We start from the raw sequence: 22,096 nt of genomic DNA, 5'->3' as shown, positions 1-22,096 counted from the left end.
TGATTAATCACCCTACTAAAGGTACACCAGTTAAGCTTAAAGTATCGGGAACGTGTGATAGCAGCAACCTTATATATATGCTAAGATGCCCGTGTGGATTGTCCTATGTGGGCAAAACCCAAAGAAAAATAAAAACTAGACTAACGGAACATAAGAGTAACATAAGATTGAAGAATACCAAATCAACTGTGGCAGTTCACTTCAATGAAGCGAAACACAATCAGGCACAATTAAAATTTTGTATACTAGAACTGGTGTCAACTCGACCTGGTACAGACAATAACACTGAACTCTTAAAAAGAGAAACATTTTGGATGAATTTTCTTTGCACGCTGCACCCGAAAGGGTTAAATGAGAGGATGGAACTCAGTTGCTTCATTTAAACTCATAAGTGTCTAACATTTTGATATATTTTGATGAGATTGGATGACATGTAGATGTTTGTTTTAATGAACAGGGTAAATTTGGAGTAGTTGACAGTCACGTTTAAATATGGATATTTAATATGTTCCTGTTAAATTTACCTATGTATTTATTGGTTTGTTTACAATGTAGCTTCAAAATGAGGGAGTTCACCCACATTCAATTACGGAGGCACCCCTCCCTACTCACTTATGCCTAATACACTATGGCTGACACACTATCTCTTTTAGTGAAGTCCGTTTTTTAGTTTAGTTATCCACACATAGATCACGTGCTCGGACGAGCGGTGATAGAGTAGAAGTAGGCTAGAGCGACGCACGCTGAACATCGCACTAAGACGGAGGAAAGGAGAAACCGCCATGGGCGTCCGTTTACACGCTACCCGGTAAGAGGAGTTATGGGCAGAGATCTAAATGGCTCTAACTACCGTTATGAGACCGTTTTGAGTGACTAGGTACTTTTGTCATTGGTTACAGTTACGAAGTCATATTAATGAAAAACGGCGAGTGAAGTTTACATACATACATGTAAGTACAGCTATATTAGCACAGCATGAAGGACATTGGGAAGTAGCCCGGATACAAAGTTAACAACAGAAAGGGTTATAAGGTGTATTATTTAGACAGCACGTAATGGAAATGTTCGGAAGTGAATTTAAATTATTTTGTTGAATTATTTTGTGAATACAAGCCTGTAGATATACATGAATGTACCGACATATTGTTATACCTTTACAGAACGAAGTCCCCTGAGGAAGGGCATTTTTTTGCTTGAAATGCATTGGGCAGATTGAAAAGTTTTGAAATCAACATAAAAAACTGAAATGTTAATGATGAAACAATTAACATAATAACGAAAATTAAAAAGACGTAAACATGAACAATATGTGAAGAAGACATTATTTCACAAGTTATGAAGAGATTTGAAGTGTGCGATGTGATTGTGGTACTTGGGAGCAAGTAACGCGTGTCGACATTCATTGTACCTCCCATGCTCAGTGGGAGCATCACATGAGCACCAACTACACTGTGCAAAATTTAAGAAAATATAAGAGTATTGATCAAACCGAGTGCGGAGCCATACCCATTGTGGTGGTTATAGCTTCACCTGCGGCACATGTTTTGCTACCTTCAGGCTTCTAAAAAAATCCCTGCCCTGGCTTCCCGACACTGCTAGAAAAACTCTGGTCCAGGCTGTTATAACCAGTCACCCGGCTACGGGAACACCTTACTGATCTCGGTAAATTAAACCCTGCTGTCAAAACTGCCGGTGGACCAGAATACCGCTGCGCAACTAATCTGTAACCTTCCTTCGCGCTGCTTCCTTCTCCGATCCTTAGAAAGCTTTATTGACTGCCTATTAGGAAGCAGGTCATCTTTGAACTTTGTTGTTTGACACACAAAGCCCTCTTTAAGGCACAGCCAGCTTATATGTCATCCCCAGGGCTCGAGTCAGGCTCCACGCGGGTGGACGGCATCCCCCCACTTATTTTACAGGGTAGACGCCGTCCCCCCCTGCCAAACAGCTGGACTCCACCTTTTTGGCCTCTCTGGGACGAGATCAGAGCCACCTTTCGTGACATCACTTCCTGTCGTGACGTCACTCCCGATGACAGCGTCCCCCCACTTCTTTTTTTAGGGCTTGTGCCCTGGTCATCCCTATTAAATCCTTCTCTTCCTTCTAGATGTCTGAGATCATCGGACAAGGTGTTTTTGATGATTCCTCGCATCCGCACCTCAAGATATGGGGGTAGATCGTTCTCTTACGCTTCCCCCTACCATTGGAACAAAGTATGCCTTTTTCTCTTGTCCTACTTTGACTTCCTTCAAGAAAGGGTTTAAGACTTGGCTATTTTTTGATTTCCTCCTCTTGTACAGCGCAGCACCGAGATACTCCTTCGGAGTGATTTGTGCGAGATACCAAGTGATCAAATAAACTTGCTCATGCATACACTCTATCTCTCTCACTTAAACACACACTCACCCGCAAGCACACATACAACATACATTTAAGAACATTTTTACTTTCCACAGCTGCCACCAAAGGTCCTAAGTGTACTATATTTTTATTACAATAATATTGAATAATAGAATATTATTTGCTATTAGTATAATGAAAAAGGGGCAGACAATAATGAATGCGGAGCCGCACCTGTGTGCTTGGCACTGATTTTGCCACCTCTGAGGCCAGGGGTTGCAAGGGACAAGCCAGCGGTGACATTTGCGACCCCTGGTGACCCCTAAATGACGTCCTTTTGTGCACATGCCTTAATTGCGCACAAGTAGCCTCACACAGAAGGGACTTTGTAAGAAGAGGTGCCGACCTGGGTTAGGCCTTATAATATTAGGGGGCAGTCTTAGATAGGTCAGTAAGGTTTACTGGAAAATCTATTGTGCTTTCAGTGGTATTATACATATAAGTGAAATCTGCCTTAAAGTGCAGTTTCCCTCCATTTAAGTCTTCACAGTCTTGCGACGTGTTAAACGAGGGTAATATATGCACGACAAGTTTGGTTTTGTAGGTTTCTTTACCATGCATATGCATATTATGGGTCATCAAGAATTGACTCAGCTCATAATCAGATTTCAGGCTTTTGTCCCACTTCTCCGCGCCAAGTCAATTACACGGACCCCCCTTTCCATGCGCCGTTACCGAGCTAATTAAAGGAGGGTGGGGAACAGGCCAGCTGGTCCCAGAGGTGTTAAATTCGTTTGCTGCCTGCCTTTGAGAGCTTTACAAAGGCAAGCTACGGGCCTTGCTTCCTGCTTATTTCCCCAGCCCACCTTTTTCGCCACTGCCCTTTCCATGTAGATGATCCTCCTACCTGCAACTCGCAGCCTTCTGTAACAAGGTGCTCAATCTACTGAGCGACCATAGTAGAGCTTAATGAAGTTACTTTTAAGATGCTATAAAGCCTCACGACTTTTGTTTTTGTGCCTCTGGACCCACCAAGCTCCTATGCAGTTTGGAACGTGCTGATCTCATATGCCTACGGGGGACTTTTCCCTTTGTTGTGCAAAGATTGCACATTGTATGTTGTTAAAAGTAGGCAGATCTCTTCAGTTGTTGCTACAATCCTGTCAGTCTTGAAGATAGTAAATCATTTGCTATATGTTGTGTTGTTTAAGATCACACCCAGAGTGAGTGTGTTCTTGGGATTCTGTCTCACCATATGCTCATCCTTCTGCTACACTATCTCATTCTGATTAGGCCATCTTGCATACGACAGTAAGTCACTTGTGAGCAAATGGGGTTGACGCAGGTGCACTGGGTTCCTGTGAACCTACTGCACTGATGATAAACATGCATGTGGAGTGGGCCACACGAGTGTACCTTACAGCAGTAGCTTGCTAAACAAATCTTTAGTCAACATTGGAAAAATGCCTTGGCTGGCACACCGCCACTCAGGACATTATGGCACACGGTGTCAAGACAGATCTAGGCATTTTGTCACAGCTCTAAAGTAAAATAGTGATCGGTTTGGTAAAGTGCTCATTGATCTTGCGTTCACCTTTCCCACGCCTGTCTTTACTCATTCCTGTAAGTTTTACTTTCCTTCCTCGGGTCCCATACATATGTCCCTGTATATGTCTCCACTCCACCCTGGAGCCCCTCCCAGACCTCTCTCACTCCTTTCGTTCCCTTTGCTGGGTCCCCATCTAGTCCCATGTAACTGCGCAGCTTGAGAGGCGAAATCTACTTAAAGGTCTTGATTTATTTATTCAGGTCTCTTACAAGCAAGCGTAGTCTCGAAAGAGGGCGTTGAATACCTGGTCTTCCGTAGCAGCATCAGTTATTTTCTACTTTACGTTGAAACTGGCAGCTGGTGGATCACATGACTTGCATGTCTTTATATAGTGCTTTGATCTCTGTGACTGGGGTGAATGTTTTCATTGTTAAGCATTCCGTCCATCATTTGTTCCTTTTGCTTTTGTCGCCCTGAATGGGAAGGGTATGACCGGACGTGGGTCCCGTGCTCACTGTGCCACTGGATTCATCCTAGCCTGGCTGATGAGAGGTGAAGACCCGAAACCGGTCCCAGGATGCTTGTTTCCGGTCCAGGGAGGACCTGGCTTGGCAGTTCGGGCTGGACTGTTCCTGTGAGGAACAAGGTCAAGGCGGATTTGCATATGGCTGGGTCCAAACTGGGGTGGCGTGGTGAGCAATAGAACAATGGATTAAACCCAGCTCTGTGACTGGGGGTGAATGTTTGCACTGTTCAGCTTTCCGTCAAATCATTTGTTCCTTTTGCTTTTGAGTTGCATGCAGACTTGTGATTTAAAACGTTGTAAATAGCAGATGTTGATACTGCCTAACTGCTCGGCTTAACCTATGCACCAGAATGTTACCACAAAGGAGAATATAGCAAACAAACGCGGTCAGACACTTTAAACATTCTCATTTCAAAGTGAAATACTCTGCTAAAACAATTTCCGTTGATTTAAGTCGGAAAAGTAATGGTTAATAGTAACATTGATTGCTGCAATTATGTCGCTAAATTTCCATTTTTGTGCCTCAAAATGTCAATTATTGTGCCGCAAAATGTGCAAATGTCTGCAATATCCTGGGGGGAGGGGGTGTATATTAAGTGCAATCTGCCGGTCTGCCTGGGTTTTATTTGTTGGTTTGTCCGTGTATGTATGTGTTTATGAGAGGTCTTATGTAACTCTGACGACACCAGAGCCTTTTACAGTTGACAGAATATCGGAGGAGCACTTATTGTTTAGAAGATTGCATTGTGTGAGTAAACGAAGGGTTAGTGTACACCCTAGCTCCGTGTTTTAGTGTTTAATAGGCGGTAAAGTGCGTTTGCCTTTCGTTGTTCGAAATGAATGATGGAAAGCGTCTCTGCCGGGTCCTTGAGAAGCCTTCATTGTAAGGGGCAGTCCTGCCCACCCCTCAGGGTTTGGCTCTCTGTGGTATCTCCCTCTTTCTGTTCCCCCCGGCGCCTCTGCGTGTGATGGTGCTGCTCGCGGTGACATCATTTAGAATGTCACCGCGACCAGCATTCCAAGGCGAGCGCCGGGGACACTCTGGAGGCGACAAGAGTTGAGAGGCTGTGGCTGAGGTCACAGGAGTTTTGTATCTTGAATAAATACTCCTATGCTATTCACCCCTCTGAGTACGGAGTCATCTTTGGTGAATGCTACACTGGCGACGAGGGTTAAAGCCTTTTGTGACCTCAACACGCCCAGAAGAGCACAGCCGTCGGAAGGAAAGTTTGAGATCGGCAGCTGACTCGAGTAACCCAGTCAAGGCAGCGAGTCAAGGTGTTGCTGGCTGCGACGCGGAGAGCCGACGGAGTGTTAAGCGGCTCAAGGAAGGGAGGTGTGCCCGCTCGAAGGAAGGCTGAGGGATTGTCGATGCCCGGGGAAGGACGGGTGACTGACTCCCTGAAGGAGAGGTACGCTTGTTGTTACCCTGCGCGCTGGCCCCAGACCTTCCACCTACGTTTGCGTGGCGAGCTTCGACATCGGAAGCTGACGAGGGGTCTCCCGTTCATGTCAGAGCCTGTCAGCGGCTATTTGTAACGCTACGGAGTATTAACTGAAGGCAAGTGCCAAGCGCGTAGTCTTCCGGCCCTTCGCCAGAGACTTTCACCGCGCGCCCTTGTTTTCATTCAGCTACAGGGCAGCGTTGTGTGTTGACGCCTTAGCTGCGTTTCAAGACTGACCTTCCTTTTGATGTAACCTCACTCCTCAGGGCAGCGCGAGAAGAGCGCACTAGTGGCGATGTAGTGCGGAACCCCCCACCGCATCTGAGGACCAAGCACAGCGTGTGGGGCTGCCACCATATGTTAACTGGCCAGCGCTGCGATAAAGTAAGGAGCTTTTGGGCGACCTCATTTGTCATGTGCAGGAACACCTAGAGGCCTCTAGGAGCGCGACGTGGGAGGAGATAGGAGCCCAGGAGCGCAGTGAAAATTTACACCTCATTCAGTAAATCCAGCCACGTCTTTGAATGACCGTGGGTTGAACTGACAGCGCGGCGAGGGAAGTGGAAGACATTAGGAAGAGCAACTCGTTGTGGTGGTATTTTTGGGAGCACAGTTTTGTGACAACCTTGGTCATACACGGATCTCGTACTGAATGGTGCTCATTTTTATGCTCTGAAGGTTTTGGGTTTTTGGTGTTCTGCATCCACATCCCTGTGTAGCCGTTCCAGTTACATTTTAATGAGGGTGTGGCGTAGTGGTGTGCACCGCAGGAAAGTAAACAGTCTACTGTCTCCACTGTGAAAATACGGTACTGGAAGCAACAAGGGTGATTTGCATTAGGATGTAGGTGCCCTACAAGTGGTTTATCAGTGAATTGTCCTGCACTTCTGAAGGATTGCTGACGATCTTGACCCACGTGGAGCAGTTGTAAAAGAGTATGCACATTGGGGAAATTGAACCCCCCTTGGGAGTGCTGTCCTGACTGGCTGCACCAAGAAAGCATAACTAATTTGAAACATTTTGTGTAAAGCATTGTATTTTCAAGGGGCAGGTTATAGTGCACGTTTGAGGGGTAAAAGTTTATCTCTGTCTATTGTGTAGTAAGCATGCAAAACGTGACCCCTCCACCCTTTTTCTTAACCAGCCCAGGTGACCCCACCATTCTGTGGAAAAAATGGAAAAAGGTATTCCTGAATTACGCTACTGTGTGTGGTCCCAACCTAGGACTAGAAAGGAAGGTTGCATTGTTGGCCTATTACCTGGGCGCAGAGGGAGAGGAAGTCCTAGACCATCTCCCAGATTTAGGAGCACAGTAGGCAAGGGGTCTGAATGAATTTGAAGTTAGCCTAAAGAAGTTAGATTTGCACTACCTCCCTAAGACCAGTACAATCATGGAGAGGTATCATTTCGGTAAGAGGGCACAAAAGGATGGGGAATCTATAGAAGATTTTGTGTCTGAGTTGAGGAAGTTAGCTGCAACGTGCAAGTTTGGGGGAGCGAGCGAGGAGAGAATTAGGGACCAGTTTGTTTTGACCTGCAGGATGGAGCGGGTGCGTGAAGAGCTATGGCTTAAGGATGACCCGCCGTTGAGAGAAGTTCTCATCATAGCCAAGCAGGTAGAGCACATGTTGCAGTGCGTCAAAGAGATTAAACAAGATGCAGGGGAGAAAAAGAACGATGACAAGACCAATGTCAGTGAGGTGGTGTCCGAATGTGAGACTGTGTCTGTAGTTAAGGGTCAGAAGGTAGTGGGCAAGGAACAGAAGGAAGGCAGGCCGGGTGGATCCTTCAAAGGTACCTGCTACAGGTGTGGCAAACAAGGGCACCTTGCCAACGACAAGGAGTGTCCCGCCCTCAGATTCGCATGTAGCAAGTGTGGTAAGAAAGGCCATTTCAAACAATATTGCAAGAGTGGGCAGGGCGCTAGTAGACAGGGTAGAGACAGAACGAATGTGGTGTGCGACGAGTTTGTTGTGCAAGTACAAGAGTTGAAGGCACCTGGTCCCAGGAACCAAATGTGTGCAGAAGTTACAACACAGGTTGATGAAGATCAAGTTGATAGTCCTAAAGACACCATAAAAGTAGGGGAGGTTGACCTAGAGGCATTGTTTGACTCCTGTTCTAGAATTACAATTATCAATGCCAAGGAGTTCTCACGTGTGTCCAAAGGAAAGATAATTTTGAAAAAGTTAGACCTGAGGCCAGGAGGGTATGCAGGGCGTCCCATCTCCATGAAAGGATACTTTCTGTGTAAAATTGAGTACAGAAACAGGTCTACTGTGTCTAAAGTATATGTATCCACTGTAGGGGACAACATTTTGGGGTGGCGTGCTCAGAAGGGTTTGGGAGTGTATCTCAATCCCAACAGCAATCCCCAGATTTTGGTACAAGAGATACAAGAATGTGAGTCTGACATCACTAAAGAGTTTGAAGAGGTGTTCAGAGAAGGGCTTGGGTGTTTGAAGAACTACTGTCATAAAATAAAATTGAAGGCGAATGCCAAGCCTGTTGTAGCAAAAGTTAGAAGACTCCCAATAGCCATTCAGGAGGAGGTCAGATCCGAATTGGAGAAACTGTGTAAGGCTGGGGTGATCGAACCTGTGGAAGCGACCGAATGGTTGGCGCCCATTGTGGCAGCGAAGAAGAAGGATGGGTCAGTCCGGCTCTGCATTGACTTGAGGGCACTCAATAAAGAGGTCGTTGTTGACCGATACCCCTTGCCGAACATCAACCAAATGATGAGCATGTTAGAGGGGGCAAAGGTGTTTTCCACCCTCGATCTCACCTCGGCCTATTTCCAGATAAAACTTCACGAGGAGTCTCAGGAACTCACTGCTTTTGTGACACCCATGGGCGCTTACAAATTCAAAAGGATGCCTTTCGGCCTGGTCTCGGCGGCTGCCGTATTCCAAAGAATCATGGGTAACATCCTGAAAGGCATCCCAGGCGTCATGTGTTACCAGGATGACGTGCTGGTCTTCGCTAAGAACCAGATTGAGCATGATGAGAGACTGAGATGTGTGCTGAGGAGGTTTTCGTCCCAAGGCCTTACCGTGAAGAAGAACAAATGTGTTTTTAGCTGTGCTGAGTTGGATTTCCTGGGTCACAAGATAACGACAGAAGGCATACGTCCCAAGGCCGAACTGCAAAACACCATTGTGAATCTGTCACCTCCCAGAAGCAAGGACGAGATCAAATCATTTATGGGGATGTTAGAGTTCTATGGAAAGTTCATAAGAAACTTAGCGGGCAGGACTTACGCCATCAGGCTATTACTAAAAAAAAGAAAGCGAATTCAAATGGAGCCAGGAATGCCAGAGCGAGTTCGAGGATGTAAGGAGAACTCTTGCTGAAGCCCCTAGTTTGAAGTCTTACCTGCCCGGCCGGGCAACGATTCTCACCACTGACGCAAGTGCAAAAGGGTTGGGGGCTGTCCTCACCCAGAAAAGCGCGGAAGGAGAGGAAACCGTAGCCTTTGCCTCAAGGTCGCTCCAGAAATCTGAGAACAACTACTCAGTCATCGAAAAAAAAGCGTTAGCGGTATCCTGGGCAGTAGGAAAATTCAGAGACTTCCTGTGGGGTACGCAGTTCACCCTCCGCACCGACCACAAACCGTTAGTTGAAGTGTTCAGCAAAAAGGGTTTGGACGCCATCTCCAGTAGGATAAGGCGTTGGGTAGTCAGCCTCCAGGAGTACACATTCAATGTCGAGTATGTCCCAGGAACTCAGAACCTTGCAGCTGACTGTTTGTCCAGGCTCGTCAGTGATGTAGAGGCAAGTGAAATGCGAGGAAAATCAGATGAAGATGAAGAAGGGTACATGGTTGAGAAGGTCTGCACCATCCAGAAGGCTTTGGGTGAAGAAACGTGGAGAAAAGCACAGGATGAGGACAAGACTATGGAGGAAGTTTGCAGAAGAGTGAGGGATGGATGGAAGCATGGCGACAAACGAGATGAAGAACTACGGCCCTTCCAGGCCGTCAAGGACGAGTTAACCATTGTCGACGGATGCCTGTTCAGGGGAACTAGGCTCGTGCCACCAGCTACAGTGAGAGACAGCCTGATCGAGATAGCTCATGAAGGGCACTTGGGCATCACCAAAACCAAGCAAAGACTCAGGGAGAGCTACTGGTGGCCGAACATGGACCTGGTCACCGAAAGGAGAATCAGGGAGTGCATCCCGTGTTGCAATAGCGACAAGGTCCTGAGGCAACAGACACCACCCATGGTGTGTAGGCCGCTTCCGTCAGGACCATGGGACGAGTTGGCGTTAGACATCGTAGGCCCGTTGTCTGGGGAGCTGCGGACACCTTACATCTTGGTGCTTGTAGACTTGTATTCTCGGTGGCCAGAGATAAAACTTGTCAGTGAAGTCACGACAAAGACTGTCATTGGTTTCTTACAGGAAGTATTTATCCGAGAGGGGCTCCCCAGCAATATCCTCACTGACAACGGAGTGCAATTATGCTCGAAAGAGATGGAAGACTTCCTAGGAGAAAGAGGCATCAGACACAAGCGATGCGCATTGTACCACCCGGAAACCAATGGCATGGTCGAACGTTTTAACAAAACCATCAAGGAAAGCATCCAGCTGGCCAAAGCCAGCGGCATAAGTTGGAAAGAAGAGGTGTGGAGGCGGCTAGAGGCATACAGATTCACGCCGCATCAGACGACGGGTGTCACCCCGTTCGAATTGCTCCGCGCAAGGACACCCAACACTAAACTTACCCCAGGGTGGATGGGGTGGCACAAGGGGTGGTCGGACCGTACCAAGGAAAAGGATAGTCTGAGGAGACAAGAACAGGCCATGAAAGTGAGGAAAGAAAGTTACGACCGACGCAAGGCCACACGGGAGGTTGAGTTCAGAGTGGGCGACAATATCAAAATCAAAGCTCCCACAGGGAAGGCAAGCTGGTCAGAGTACAGCGGCCCCACCAAAATCACCAAACTTTTCAAGAATGCGGTCAAAACTCAAGAAGGGAAAATATGGAACCTAGGGAGAGTGGTCAGGCATCACCCCCCAGTAGATGTCACTGAAGGTGCAAGGGAGGGGGAGAGTGGTCCAAGACTGGATGGCGGTTGCGCTGTCAGGAGGCCGTCGTGTGTCCCTCACCCAGGCCACAGGCCCAACAGGAGAGTGACCAGGCCTCCCAGGCACTTTGACCAATATGTAATGATGTGACTGTTGCCATTCTGCCAATTGCAAGTGTTTTCCTGTTTCTGTTTCCTGCTCACTGTTTTATCTAATGTTCACAATTTCTGCAGGGAAGGGGGATGTGTGGTATCTCCCTCTTTCTGTTCCCCCCGGCGCCTCTGCGTGTGATGGTGCTGCTCGCGGTGACATCATTTAGAATGTCACTGCGACCAGCATTCCAAGGCGAGCGCCGGGGACACTCTGGAGGCGACAAGAGTTGAGAGGCTGTGGCTGAGGTCACAGGAGTTTTGTATCTTGAATAAATACTCCTATGCTATTCACCCCTCTGAGTACGGAGTCATCTTTGGTGAATGCTACACTCTCGTCTGAGCCTGCACTCGCTCTCCTGAAATCCCCTCCGGCGCTGGCGTCCAGCGCATCCCTGTGCCATGCAGCCTCCGAGGGTAGGGATAAGCATGGGTGAGGGCCCAGGGTCGGATTGGCAGGGCGGGCAATCGGCCGGTTCCCGAGCGGCCGGTGGCAGAAGCCAGCTTGTGGGCCGATTTTTTTTGTCTGAGGATCAAGTAACCCCAAATACCTGGGCTGAATTTCTCAAAGGAGCTGCAGCTTCAGGTGAGAGGTAGTCTGAGCAGGCCCCATATTAGGCCCATTAATTGTTATTTGCCGAATGACAATAGGGCGTCAGGAGGGCGCACATCATGTGGTGCACCTCCTTCCATCCCGGGCCACAGAAGGTGTCAGTGAGCCTTTGAGAGAGGTGCTGTTAAGAACAAACACAACAGGTGCGTCATTGGAGCCGTGCAATTAACAAGTCGTCAGGTTGGGGAGGAGGCTTTTGTCCTCCAAAGTAGGTCACTGTTTGACCAGACCGACAACCCTCAGTGGGCCTGCTGCCAGTTTTCTCAAACTGAGGATAGGAGTTTCATTCAAATACTGTGCAATGGAATGAGAGAAAAATACAAGAAACACAAAAGTTTTAAATAACTACAATTTAAAAAAAAAATCGGACTAGAAAAGGATAAGAAGAAATCACATTTTACGGCATGAATTTTTGCAAACTGCAATTGTGGGCCACATTTTTTGGGGTGCCCGGGCCAGTTTTCCATCCCAATCCGACCCTGGGTGAGGCATTTCCTTCTAACTGTAGTATTTACGCCACGTGTCTCAAACGTCGGGCAGTATCACGCAGTGTACGTCCTGCCGCGCGGTCGGAGAGGCCTGCACGCGGCCGCTGCCAGTGACGCAGGGCGCAGAGGTGGGCGAAGAGGGTAAAGGGGGCGCACTTGGAAGAAGGGAATGCAATGCTTCGGCCGCTCCTCGCCTGGAAGGGGTTGTAGAGGAGGCTTCTTTCCACTTCTTCTGTTTTTGCGTCCTAGAGTTTGAAACATGTCTCGTTCGGACCTGTCCGCATACAGTGGAGGGCAGATGTGCAACAAAGCATCTCTCTTTAAACACGGCTCATAAAATTACTCAGGATATGGTCAGTGAATTAAGCCTTCCTGTCACTAAAACTCGCTTAAAACGTGGCGCTTTTAGCAAAAGACAGTTGATAGAGCGCTTATACCCATCTTTACTATGTTCGGATTGTTTCTGAACAAGTGTTCCACTTTTAGCACGACGGGCCTCTTAAGTTCTGAAAATGTAATTGTTATTTATTTTATTTATTTATTTTTATTTATGCATTTTTATATAGCGCGGACATTACCCGAAGGCGTCAGAGCGCTTCACATTAGGAACAGAAATGAAACATAATGAGAAACATTACAAAAGAACAGATTGCAAAAACATACGTTACTTACATAAGGTAATAGTGACAATTGTGAGCAAACAAAATACATGAGGCAGTAAAAATTGTGAGCAACCAAAAATACATGAGGTAGTAAAGGTAATAGTGACAATTGTGAGCAAACAAAATACTTGAGGTAGTAAAAATTGTGAGCAACCAAAAATACATGAGGTAGTCAGAAGTGCACAAGAGGAAAAGTGACAAGTGTGCAGTTATAAGAGAAAACAGAGTATAATTTGAGGTATAGTACTGCAATAAGTGCTAGACACTCAGGCACAAGAAAAAGCGTTACGTAGGCAAGGTGGCACTTGTGCAAGTATCAAAGGTAAAAACATGTGAGAGGTAGCAACCGTGTGTTACAAGGGCAGAGTGGTGTGTGCATGTTACAAAAGGGCACCGAACACCAGTACATGGAAAATACTGCAAAAAGGCAGACACTCCAACCACAGGAATACACTGGGAAGGCACTTCCATGGTCATGGAAAGTAGAAATGATCAGTAGTGGGAAGTCTTCCTCACAAATAGCAAGAGGACGTGAATTACTTTTGGAGGTGTCTCTGGAGGAGGAGAACTTTGAGGTCCCTTTTGAAGGCCTGGGAGGAGGCGGTGGTCCGGAGCTGAGGTGGAAAGGAGTTCCAGATTCTCACTGCGTTGCCTGAAAAGGATTGGGCCATTGTTCTTTCCTTCTTGAAAGTGGGAGGTTCAAGCAGTAGATTCTTCGCATTGCGTGAAGGTCTAGAGCCTCCAGAGAGTTTCAGTTTATTCGCCAGGTAGCGGGGAGAGGAGGAGTGCAAGGCTTTGTGGGTGATACAGTTAAAGACAAAAATGGTTCTGTCGGGTGAAGGAATAAATTGCTTTTGAGTGAAGGCTAGGTTAGCTCATAACACCATATAACCAATAAGAATGAGAAAACCTCTCTGACAACAGATATAGTTCAAAACTTTTATATAAGAAAACAACGTCACATTTAAACTCCGGAATTACTTCATTCCATTTCAGTTTCAATCATAAGTGAAAAGTGACTATTGGTGAGCAAAGTGAATAGTGCAACAAGTTCAGTGACACTTATTTACAATTATATACAAAGTTTATACACGGAAAAATGGGCGGGGGGAAAAGATTTTTGGCGGTCAGAGTTCTGAGTTAATACTCCAAGGAGACAGATGGTAACTGTGCCCGTTCCCGGAGGTTTCTTGACCAGTATTGTGCGTCGACGTTTCGATCCTAGTGTGCCCCGATTGGTGGTCACGCGGATCTTTATCAAGACAGGGGGGAGGGGGGCAGGGAGGGGGTTCTGGACTCACAGGAGGCAAATGTCACACACTGTGGGGAAAGCCAATAAGTCGATCCAAAGTGGAGAAACGCTTTTCATAAGAGCAGGGTACCGGCTGTCGTTGTTCGCGGTTGCTCAGATTGAGTGTGTGACATTTGCCTCCTGTGAGTCCAGAACCCCCTCCCTGCCCCCCTCCCCCCTGTCTTGATAAAGATCCGCGTGACCACCAATCGGGGCACACTAGGATCGAAACGTCGACGCACAATACTGGTCAAGAAACCTCCGGGAACGGGCACAGTTACCATCTGTCTCCTTGGAGTATTAACTCAGAACTCTGACCGCCAAAAATCTTTTCCCCCCGCCCATTTTCCGTGTATAAACTTTGTATATAATTGTAAATAAGTGTCACTGAACTTGTTGCACTATTCACTTTGCTCACCAATAGTCACTTTTCACTTATGATTGAAACTGAAATGGAATGAAGTAATTCCGGAGTTTAAATGTGACGTTGTTTTCTTATATAAAAGTTTTGAACTATATCTGTTGTCAGAGAGGTTTTCTCATTCTTATTGGTTATATGGTGTTATGAGCTAACCTAGCCTTCACTCAAAAGCAATTTATTCCTTCACCCGACAGAACCATTTTTGTCTTTAACCGTACATACCCAGGTTCTGAGGGACACAGGGTTACCCCTTTTTGGTAAAAACATTGTGGGTGATACAAGCGGTCTTGTAGATAGCTCTAGCCTCGAAAGGAAACCAGCGGAGGGTGGATAACATCGGTGTGATGTGATCGCTTCTTTTGGCCCCATAAATGAAACGAGCTGCTGAATGGAAGACAGACTTAAGTGGGGACAGGTGAGATTTGGGGAGGCCAGTAAGAAGAGAATTGCAGTAGTCTAGTCTGAAGAGGACCAGCGATTGCACCAAGGTTATAAGGTTCTTGTAAATGAGATCTGCCCCTTGACAGTCTCTATACGAATGCCCCATTGGAAGTCGAAACGCTTGTGCTTAAGTGTTAATGCGTGCAGATTAGCAGGGAGGTATAACGAGTTGGGAGTTTCTGTCCTCTCCTCCTGGCCCATCTGTTCTGCAAATTCCCTTCGGACTGAGACGTCTACAAGGCTCGGCTTCTTTTGATGATGTGGCAAGTACGGAGCGTACCGTAGAGATTACATGTGCTGTTGGCAGGTCCCTCTCAGCTGTAGCATTGGTGGTTCAGTGGTAGAATTCTCGCCTGCCACGCGGGAGGCCCGGGTTCGATTCCCGGCCAATGCATTAACTGCACTTTTATTTAATTTTTGTTGCCTTACATCAGCACCTCCAAACAGAAATTCCGGTGAAAAGTGTAATGCTATTTTTTTTAACAGACTTTAAAGAGTTATATTATTTCAAGACACTTAAGTGAAGTGAAAAAGCTTCTGGGTGGGTGCACGTCCCTTCTATACGTCATCATACTTAGCCGACGCAGTGTTGTAATATCGCTGGTTAACTATGGTATTTACTAGTCATATGGTATTTAAACAGTCCTATTCTTGTCATAAATTGTTTCAAGTTTTGATGCCTCTAGTTTTGTACATAGAGAAGATTAATAGTCTTAGGAAACTGGAGTGAAGGAAATAGGTACCCCTAGGCCAGGGCTGGTCTGGCAACAGGTAAACAGATTTTTTTTTTTTGGGTGGGGGCGAGGTCCTTCGTGGTACTTTTTAGAGGATGCAGAGAGTAGTCTTAATCTAAATGATCCATGCATGATTTTTTTTTGCAAATATTTTTTTATTGCAGCAAAATCAGGGAAGCATACAGTATATTCAAACCTCTCTCCTTGGTTCTCAGTTGATGTGCCGCCCCCTCATCCCAGTATCACACAGCCATTCAGCTCACACCCCGGAGGTTGAGCGGCAATATCACGGTGGGAATAGAAATTGCGCTGGAGCATTCTGCATATGTCCATAGCCACCAATCGGGTGAGGAATGGCCGGGCTGCTTTTGGTCCTAACATTCCCTTCTCCCTGTCCTAAGTCCAGGTAAACCAGGAGTCACTTTTCACCCATCTTGAACAAACCCCCCCTCCCCGCAACACCCTCATCCCCATCTACCCCTCCACCCTCGTCCAGGACCACCCCTATCCGCCCTCCCGCCCCCGCCCAGGCCCCCCACCCCCCCAGGCGTGCCAGAGTATCACCTAATCAAATTCTCAACCCCACCAACAAGACCAGATCCGGAACATAGCACCAGGATTTACCAGCGACCATTCGTAAGTCCTCACATTGGAACGCAAAGGTAGGGAAGCAGCAAATTGGGTCTAAGCCGTCCCCCCGTCCGGTGGGCACTCCGCCGGAGCCGGACTATGTACCGGGGAGTCCTCCTCTTCCATGTCCAGGAGCGTGAGACCTAGGACCATCCCCTCCCACACCCTGGCTCTCTCCAGTGCTGTGTCGTTGCCTATCCTGAGCGTGGCCCGCAGGCGAAGCTCACCCTCACATCTAGCCCATTTATGCAGCTCAGCCCTCCAGCGCCCTACCACGGGGCCCCGGGACGCCTTCCATTGGGACGTGATGGCCCGCTTCGCCAGGATGAGCCCCAAGTCCAGAAACTTGCTAGTGACTTTGTTTTTTGATGTGTGTGGGAACCAGTGTAATATGCAATGCGCCATGGTGAGTTGCAGGTCCCTCTCCGTCACCTCCCTTAGAACCTCCACTACTTCCTCCCAAAAGGGCCCCAGCTCAGGACAGGACCAGAACATGTGTTGGAAGTCGGCGGGATCTGCCGGGCAACGCGGACAGGACGCCGGGTGGGCCGGGAAGTACTTATGCAATTTGTCAGGGGTCAGGTAGGCCCTAAGCAGGACATAAAAGTGCACCAGCTGGAACCTCGCGTTGCGCGTGCCATTCCAGGTCCCCTCCAGTATGCCCTTCCATGCCTCCTCGGGGATCTCAGTCGCCAAATCAGCCTCCCATTTCGCCTTCAAGGCCATCAGTGGAGCGACGGATTCCGAGACCATGCGACGAGACAGGCACGTGACAGCCCTGACCGTCCCCGTCATCATCACGATGTACTGGCAGCCCAGGGACAATGGTGGCTCCGACATGCCCGTTCCCCAGTGTTTGCGGATCGCCGCCGTTAGAGCCGCATGAAGGAGGAAGTCCCCGCCCGCCAGCTCAAAGCGGTCCTGGAGGAGATCGAAAGGCAACATCGCCCCGTTTTCGTACAGATCACCCATGGATGACAGCCCCTGCTGATCCCATCCGTCCAGCCCGCGCCACGAGCCCCCGTGCAGAAGTGCCCCGCAGAGTCTAAGAGGGATCTCAGGTGCGTACGGAATCGCAATACCGCATCTCCGGCGATATCTGTTCCAGCATTTTCGGGCCGTCGCAAACTCCTGAGTGAGGTGGAAATCCCCCATCGGTAGTCCCAGGACGATCCGGGACAACACCTGGACCGGACCCGCCGGTTCTCCCGATCCGTCCGCCCCTCTCCTGGCCCGTGCTATCCACTGCGTCAGCCACTGCAGCTGCGCCGCCAAGTAGTAGAGCTCGTAGTCCGGCACTGCCAGTCCGCCGTCCGCTCTAGGGCAGAGAAGTGTGGCATGGGCCACTCTGCGCCTGCCCGCCCCCCACAGAAAGCCGATGACCATCGATCGCAGCCGCCGAAAGTAGCTCGCCGGGATCCAGATCGGGAGGGTCCCGAAGAAGTAAAGCAGTCGCGGTAGGGTCACCATCTTGAGTAGCGCCACCCTCCCCATGAGTGATAACGGGAGCGTGCCCCAAAAGTCGAAGTTCCCTTTAGTATGCCTGATCGCCGACCCGATATTCCCCTCAAGGATATCGGCCCTGTCATGGAAGATCGAGGTGCCAAGGTATCGTAGGCTTCTCTCTTCCCAAGTCACGCCCTCCGTAGCTTGCGGGCATGCTCTCCGCGGGCGGGCCGGGAATAGGTGGGACTTCGCCCAGTTCACACGGAGGCCCGAGATACCGCTCAGCGCTTGCAGGAGAGTCTTAGCACCACGCAGGGAGTCCGCTGAGTCCGCCAGGAACATCAGCAGATCATCCGCGTATAATGCGATGTGGTGTACTTGGCCATAGACGTCCAGTCCCTGATACGCCCGGCCCATCCGGGCTCGTGCTGCAAGGGGTTCGACAGCCAAGGCAAACAGCAAGGGGGAAAGAGGGCATCCCTGACGGGTGCCCCTGCCCACCCTGCACATCTCAGAGATCACCCTCCCTGTCCTGACTCTCGCCGTCGCGTTCTGGTAGAGCAGCCTCGTCCAGTCTACGAAGCCATCACCAAGGCCCATCGTTCGTAAAACATGGAAGAGATAAGGCCATTCCAGGCTGTCAAATGCCTTCTCCATATCGACAGCAAACACCACCGCTTCGTCACCGTCATAGGTGTCGGCCTCCAGAATATGCAAGAGTCGTCGCACATTAAGCGCCGTATTGCGGGCCGGGATGAAACCCGACTGGTCCGCATGTACCAGCATGGGCATGTGAGGGAGCAATCGCGTCGCCAAGATCTTGCTCAGAATCTTGTAGTCCAGGTTAAGCATGGACAGTGGGCGGTACGCCGATCTGTCCCATGGTTGCTTGCCCGGCTTCAGTAGGGGGACAATCAGCGCCTCCCTCGTGGTCTCGGGGAGACAGCCCAATCGCTTCGACTCGTTGTACAGCCACGTCAGCCGGGGCGCAAGGAGATCTACGTAGGTGAGATAGAATTCCATAGGGAATCCGTCAGTGCCCGGCGTCTTATTCCTTGCCATGCTCTTGATGGCGACCCGCACCTTCTTTCTCCGCGATCTTGTCCCCGAGTCGTTTCGCGTCCTCCTCTCCCAGTTCCGGCAGGTCAAGATCCTCCATAAAGGTCTGGAACGCCACCAACGAAGGGAGGACCCTGCTGCGGTAGAGTTCCGTGTAGTAGTCGTAGAACAACGCGTTGATCCCCTGCTGATCGAATCTCGCCGCCCCCGCGTGGTCCCTGAGCTCAAGGATGACCGAGCTCCGACGGGCCGGGTTGGCCAGCCAGGCCAGGAGGGCCCCCGATTTGTCGCGTTCCGAGTGCGCTCGCGTGAGGTAGGCTTTGTAGTCAAAGCACCGGAGGCGCTCCACCGATGCCGCCACCGCCTCTCGCGCCCCCAGCAGGGCCTCGTGAGTGTCCGGCCGCTCAGGCCTCGCCCTCTCCAGTCTCCGCAGGGTCTCGTCCTCTTTCCCAATTTCTTCCAGTAACGTTCTCCGCACTCCCGATGACGTCGCAATGCACTGGCCTCGTAACACCGATTTGAATGCGTCCCATTCCGTCGCAGCCGAACTCGCCGTGCCCGCATTCACCCGGAAATACTCATCGATGCCCGATGCAATTGTGGTCCGGAAGAGCTGATCGTCCAGTGCCTCAGGGCGTAGTTTCCAAGCCGGAATCCTCGGGCGGATTTGCGACCAGCGCAGCCGCACGAGAAGCGGATTGTGGTCAGAGATCGAGCGCGTGAGATACTCACTGTGGCTCACTTCCGCGTGCACGTCCTGTGAGCACAGGAAGGCGTCAATGCGGACGTGTAACTTGTGGAGAGCGGAGAAGAATGAGTAGTCCCTGTCCGATGGGTGGTTAGCCCTCCAGGAGTCGACCAGTCCCCACTGGCGTTGCCAGGCGGAGCGCGCAAGTGCAAGTCTACCAGCTGGTGCATGCTGTAGGGGGGGTGGGATCTGTCCAGGGCAACGTCGGTCACACTGTTAAAGTCGCCGCCCAGGAGCAAGGGCTCCACTAAGAACTGGGCTAGTTTTTTGGACAGAAGTGAGAGGAAAGCAGGTTGGTCCACATTCGGAGCGTACAAGCAACCCAGGTTAAGGTCCCTCCCGTCCAGCTTGCCTCGCACCATTATGAATCTCCCCTCTGGGTCAATTACCTGTTGTGTACACTGGAAGGGTACCCCCGCCCGTACCCAGATGGCCACCCCCCTAGCATAGGCAGAGTAGCCAGTGTGAAAGACCTGCCCCCTCCAGCGCCGCTGCAGTGCCCTCCCCTCTTTATCCAGCAGATGCGTTTCCTGAAGGAAGGCGATGTGAATGCCCCGCCTGACCAGATAGGAGTGGATCTTATGACGCCTATGCATCGAGTGCATCCCCCTTACGTTCCATGTGAGACAATTGTAGCCTAAGTCGGATCCCATGGTAGAGTCCACCATACCCTAATCACCCTCTCAGCAACCCCTCCAGCATGCCTAGGCCCCACCCTCGTCCCCCCCCCAACTTGTATAATCAACCTACCCCAACTCCCACACCCCCGGACAGACAACCAACATGGAAACCCCATCCAAACTCAAGTATCAAAAAGCGTATCGCTACAAAATAGGGCTGGAGTGGCAGCGATGCCGGCTCCAGACAGTCCCGAAGCCCCCCGCCCCGCCCCACCTCCCCCAGCAACAAACAGGAGAGGTCCCCCGACTCTCCCCGTCCCCAAGGTCTCAGTAAGAAGTCCCGGGGGGCATCCGCACTCCACCGCATAGCGTCCTGAAGCGGCCCCCCTCCGCCCGCGTATCCCAGTACCTTACTTATGTGATCAGTGTCCCACGAACCATCTCAGCCCAGGATACCATCCGCAGTCTGGGGAGTCGCATCCGGCAGGTCTGTCTCTGATAACTCGTGCCCACTGCTGGAGCCAGGGCTGGGAGCGCTGGCCTTCGACTGCTCCGATGCGCTACTGGAGGGGCTGGGGTCTCCCTGGCTGATGGCCGCCACTGCCTGCACCGCCTTGGCTCGTTCCTGTTGCCAGCCCGATGGGGAGCCAGATCGTCTCGTCGGCGGCGTCTCCGTGGAGTGTCTCCTGGGAGGGGTCTGTGGCGCGTGGTCCGTGCCCGACTCCCCTCTTGCATCCAGCCAGCTCCAAGCCTCCTGTGGTGTCAGGAAAAAGTGGGTGCGCTCTCCAGCGACCACCCGCAGCCGCGCCGGGAACATCATAGCGTAGGGCAGTTGTAACGATCTCAGTTTCCTCTTGACCGCCAGGAAGGAGGCCCGTTGCTTTTGCACATCTCTGGTGAAGTCCGGAAAGACCATGATCCTATTGTTGTCGATTCTCAGGTCCGGGATGTCTCTCACCCTCCGCAGGATATGGTCTCTGTCTCTGAAGTGCAGGAGACGCAGTACAATCGGTCGCGGAGGCGCCCCCGGTTTGGGGGGACGCGCCGGGACCCTGTGTGCACGTTCAATGGCAAAGAACGTCGAAAGTCCCTCCGGGGCCACCTCAGATCGCAGCCAGCCCTCCAGGTAGGCGACCGCGTCCCGCCCCTCCGCTTTTTCGGGGACCCCCACGAGGCGGAGGTTATTGCGCCGAGAGCGCCCTTCACTGTCCTCAGCTCGGAGCTCTAGCACCCGTACCTTCTGCGCCATTTCTGCCAGCGATGTCTTTAGCTCCGCCACAAACCCTGGTAAACTTTTCAGGGTACCCTCTGAAGTCGCCACCCGCTCCTTCAGCTTCCTGTGGTCATCCTTCAGCAGGGTCAGGTCCGACCCAATGGTGTCCATGCGTTTCTCAAGAGCCTCCCGCGACGCCACAATCGCCTGCATTATGTCCCCCAGGGAGGGGTCCCGCGGGTGGGACGGACTCCCGGCCCCCGCCCCCGGCGGGACGTCGTCAACAGGGTGCCTCGGGTCGTCCAGCCTCAGGGCCTCGAAGCCCTTCTTCCTGCTGCCACGTGTCATTCTGGCGGGCAGCTAGTGTCGCGTGCCCCTGCGGCGGACGCCGATGTTCCCGCTCTCTGCCCCTGGTCCGCCTCAAGCCCGTCGCCCACTCCGATCTCTGGGCCCGCGCCTCGTGGGGACCAGTCCGTGAGGTTGTCCAAGTGCCAGGGCTCGCTCCACCAGGGTCGTGGGGCACAAGAGTCCCGGGTCTGGGCACCTGGCGAGGCTCCCGCGTCCAGAAGGCTCAGGCAGGGCGTGCGCCTATGAGCCCCAGTCCCAATGCGGCACGCTGGTCTCGGGCGTCTCCGGGCAGTTAGGCGCTCCCTCCCGCCTGCAGAGTCAGTGCCTCGTGGGGGCGGGCAG

The 22,096-nt window shown here is 50.7% G+C and overlaps 1 protein-coding gene and 1 non-coding gene across 2 annotated transcripts in view; both read left to right on the top strand.

The window, feature by feature from the left end:
- Window positions 1-22,096, top strand: part of VAC14 (VAC14 component of PIKFYVE complex) — a 1,984,055-nt gene that overhangs the window by 755,046 nt on the left and 1,206,913 nt on the right. The window lies entirely within an intron of this gene.
- On the top strand, window positions 15,280-15,350 carry TRNAG-GCC (transfer RNA glycine (anticodon GCC)). The gene has a single exon. It is a non-coding gene; the product is annotated as a tRNA-Gly (tRNA).

This window comes from Lissotriton helveticus, chromosome 12 (genome assembly GCF_964261635.1).
Source record: "Lissotriton helveticus chromosome 12, aLisHel1.1, whole genome shotgun sequence".
NCBI lineage: Eukaryota > Metazoa > Chordata > Amphibia > Caudata > Salamandridae > Lissotriton > Lissotriton helveticus.
This window is presented reverse-complemented; position numbering and strand designations above follow the sequence as displayed.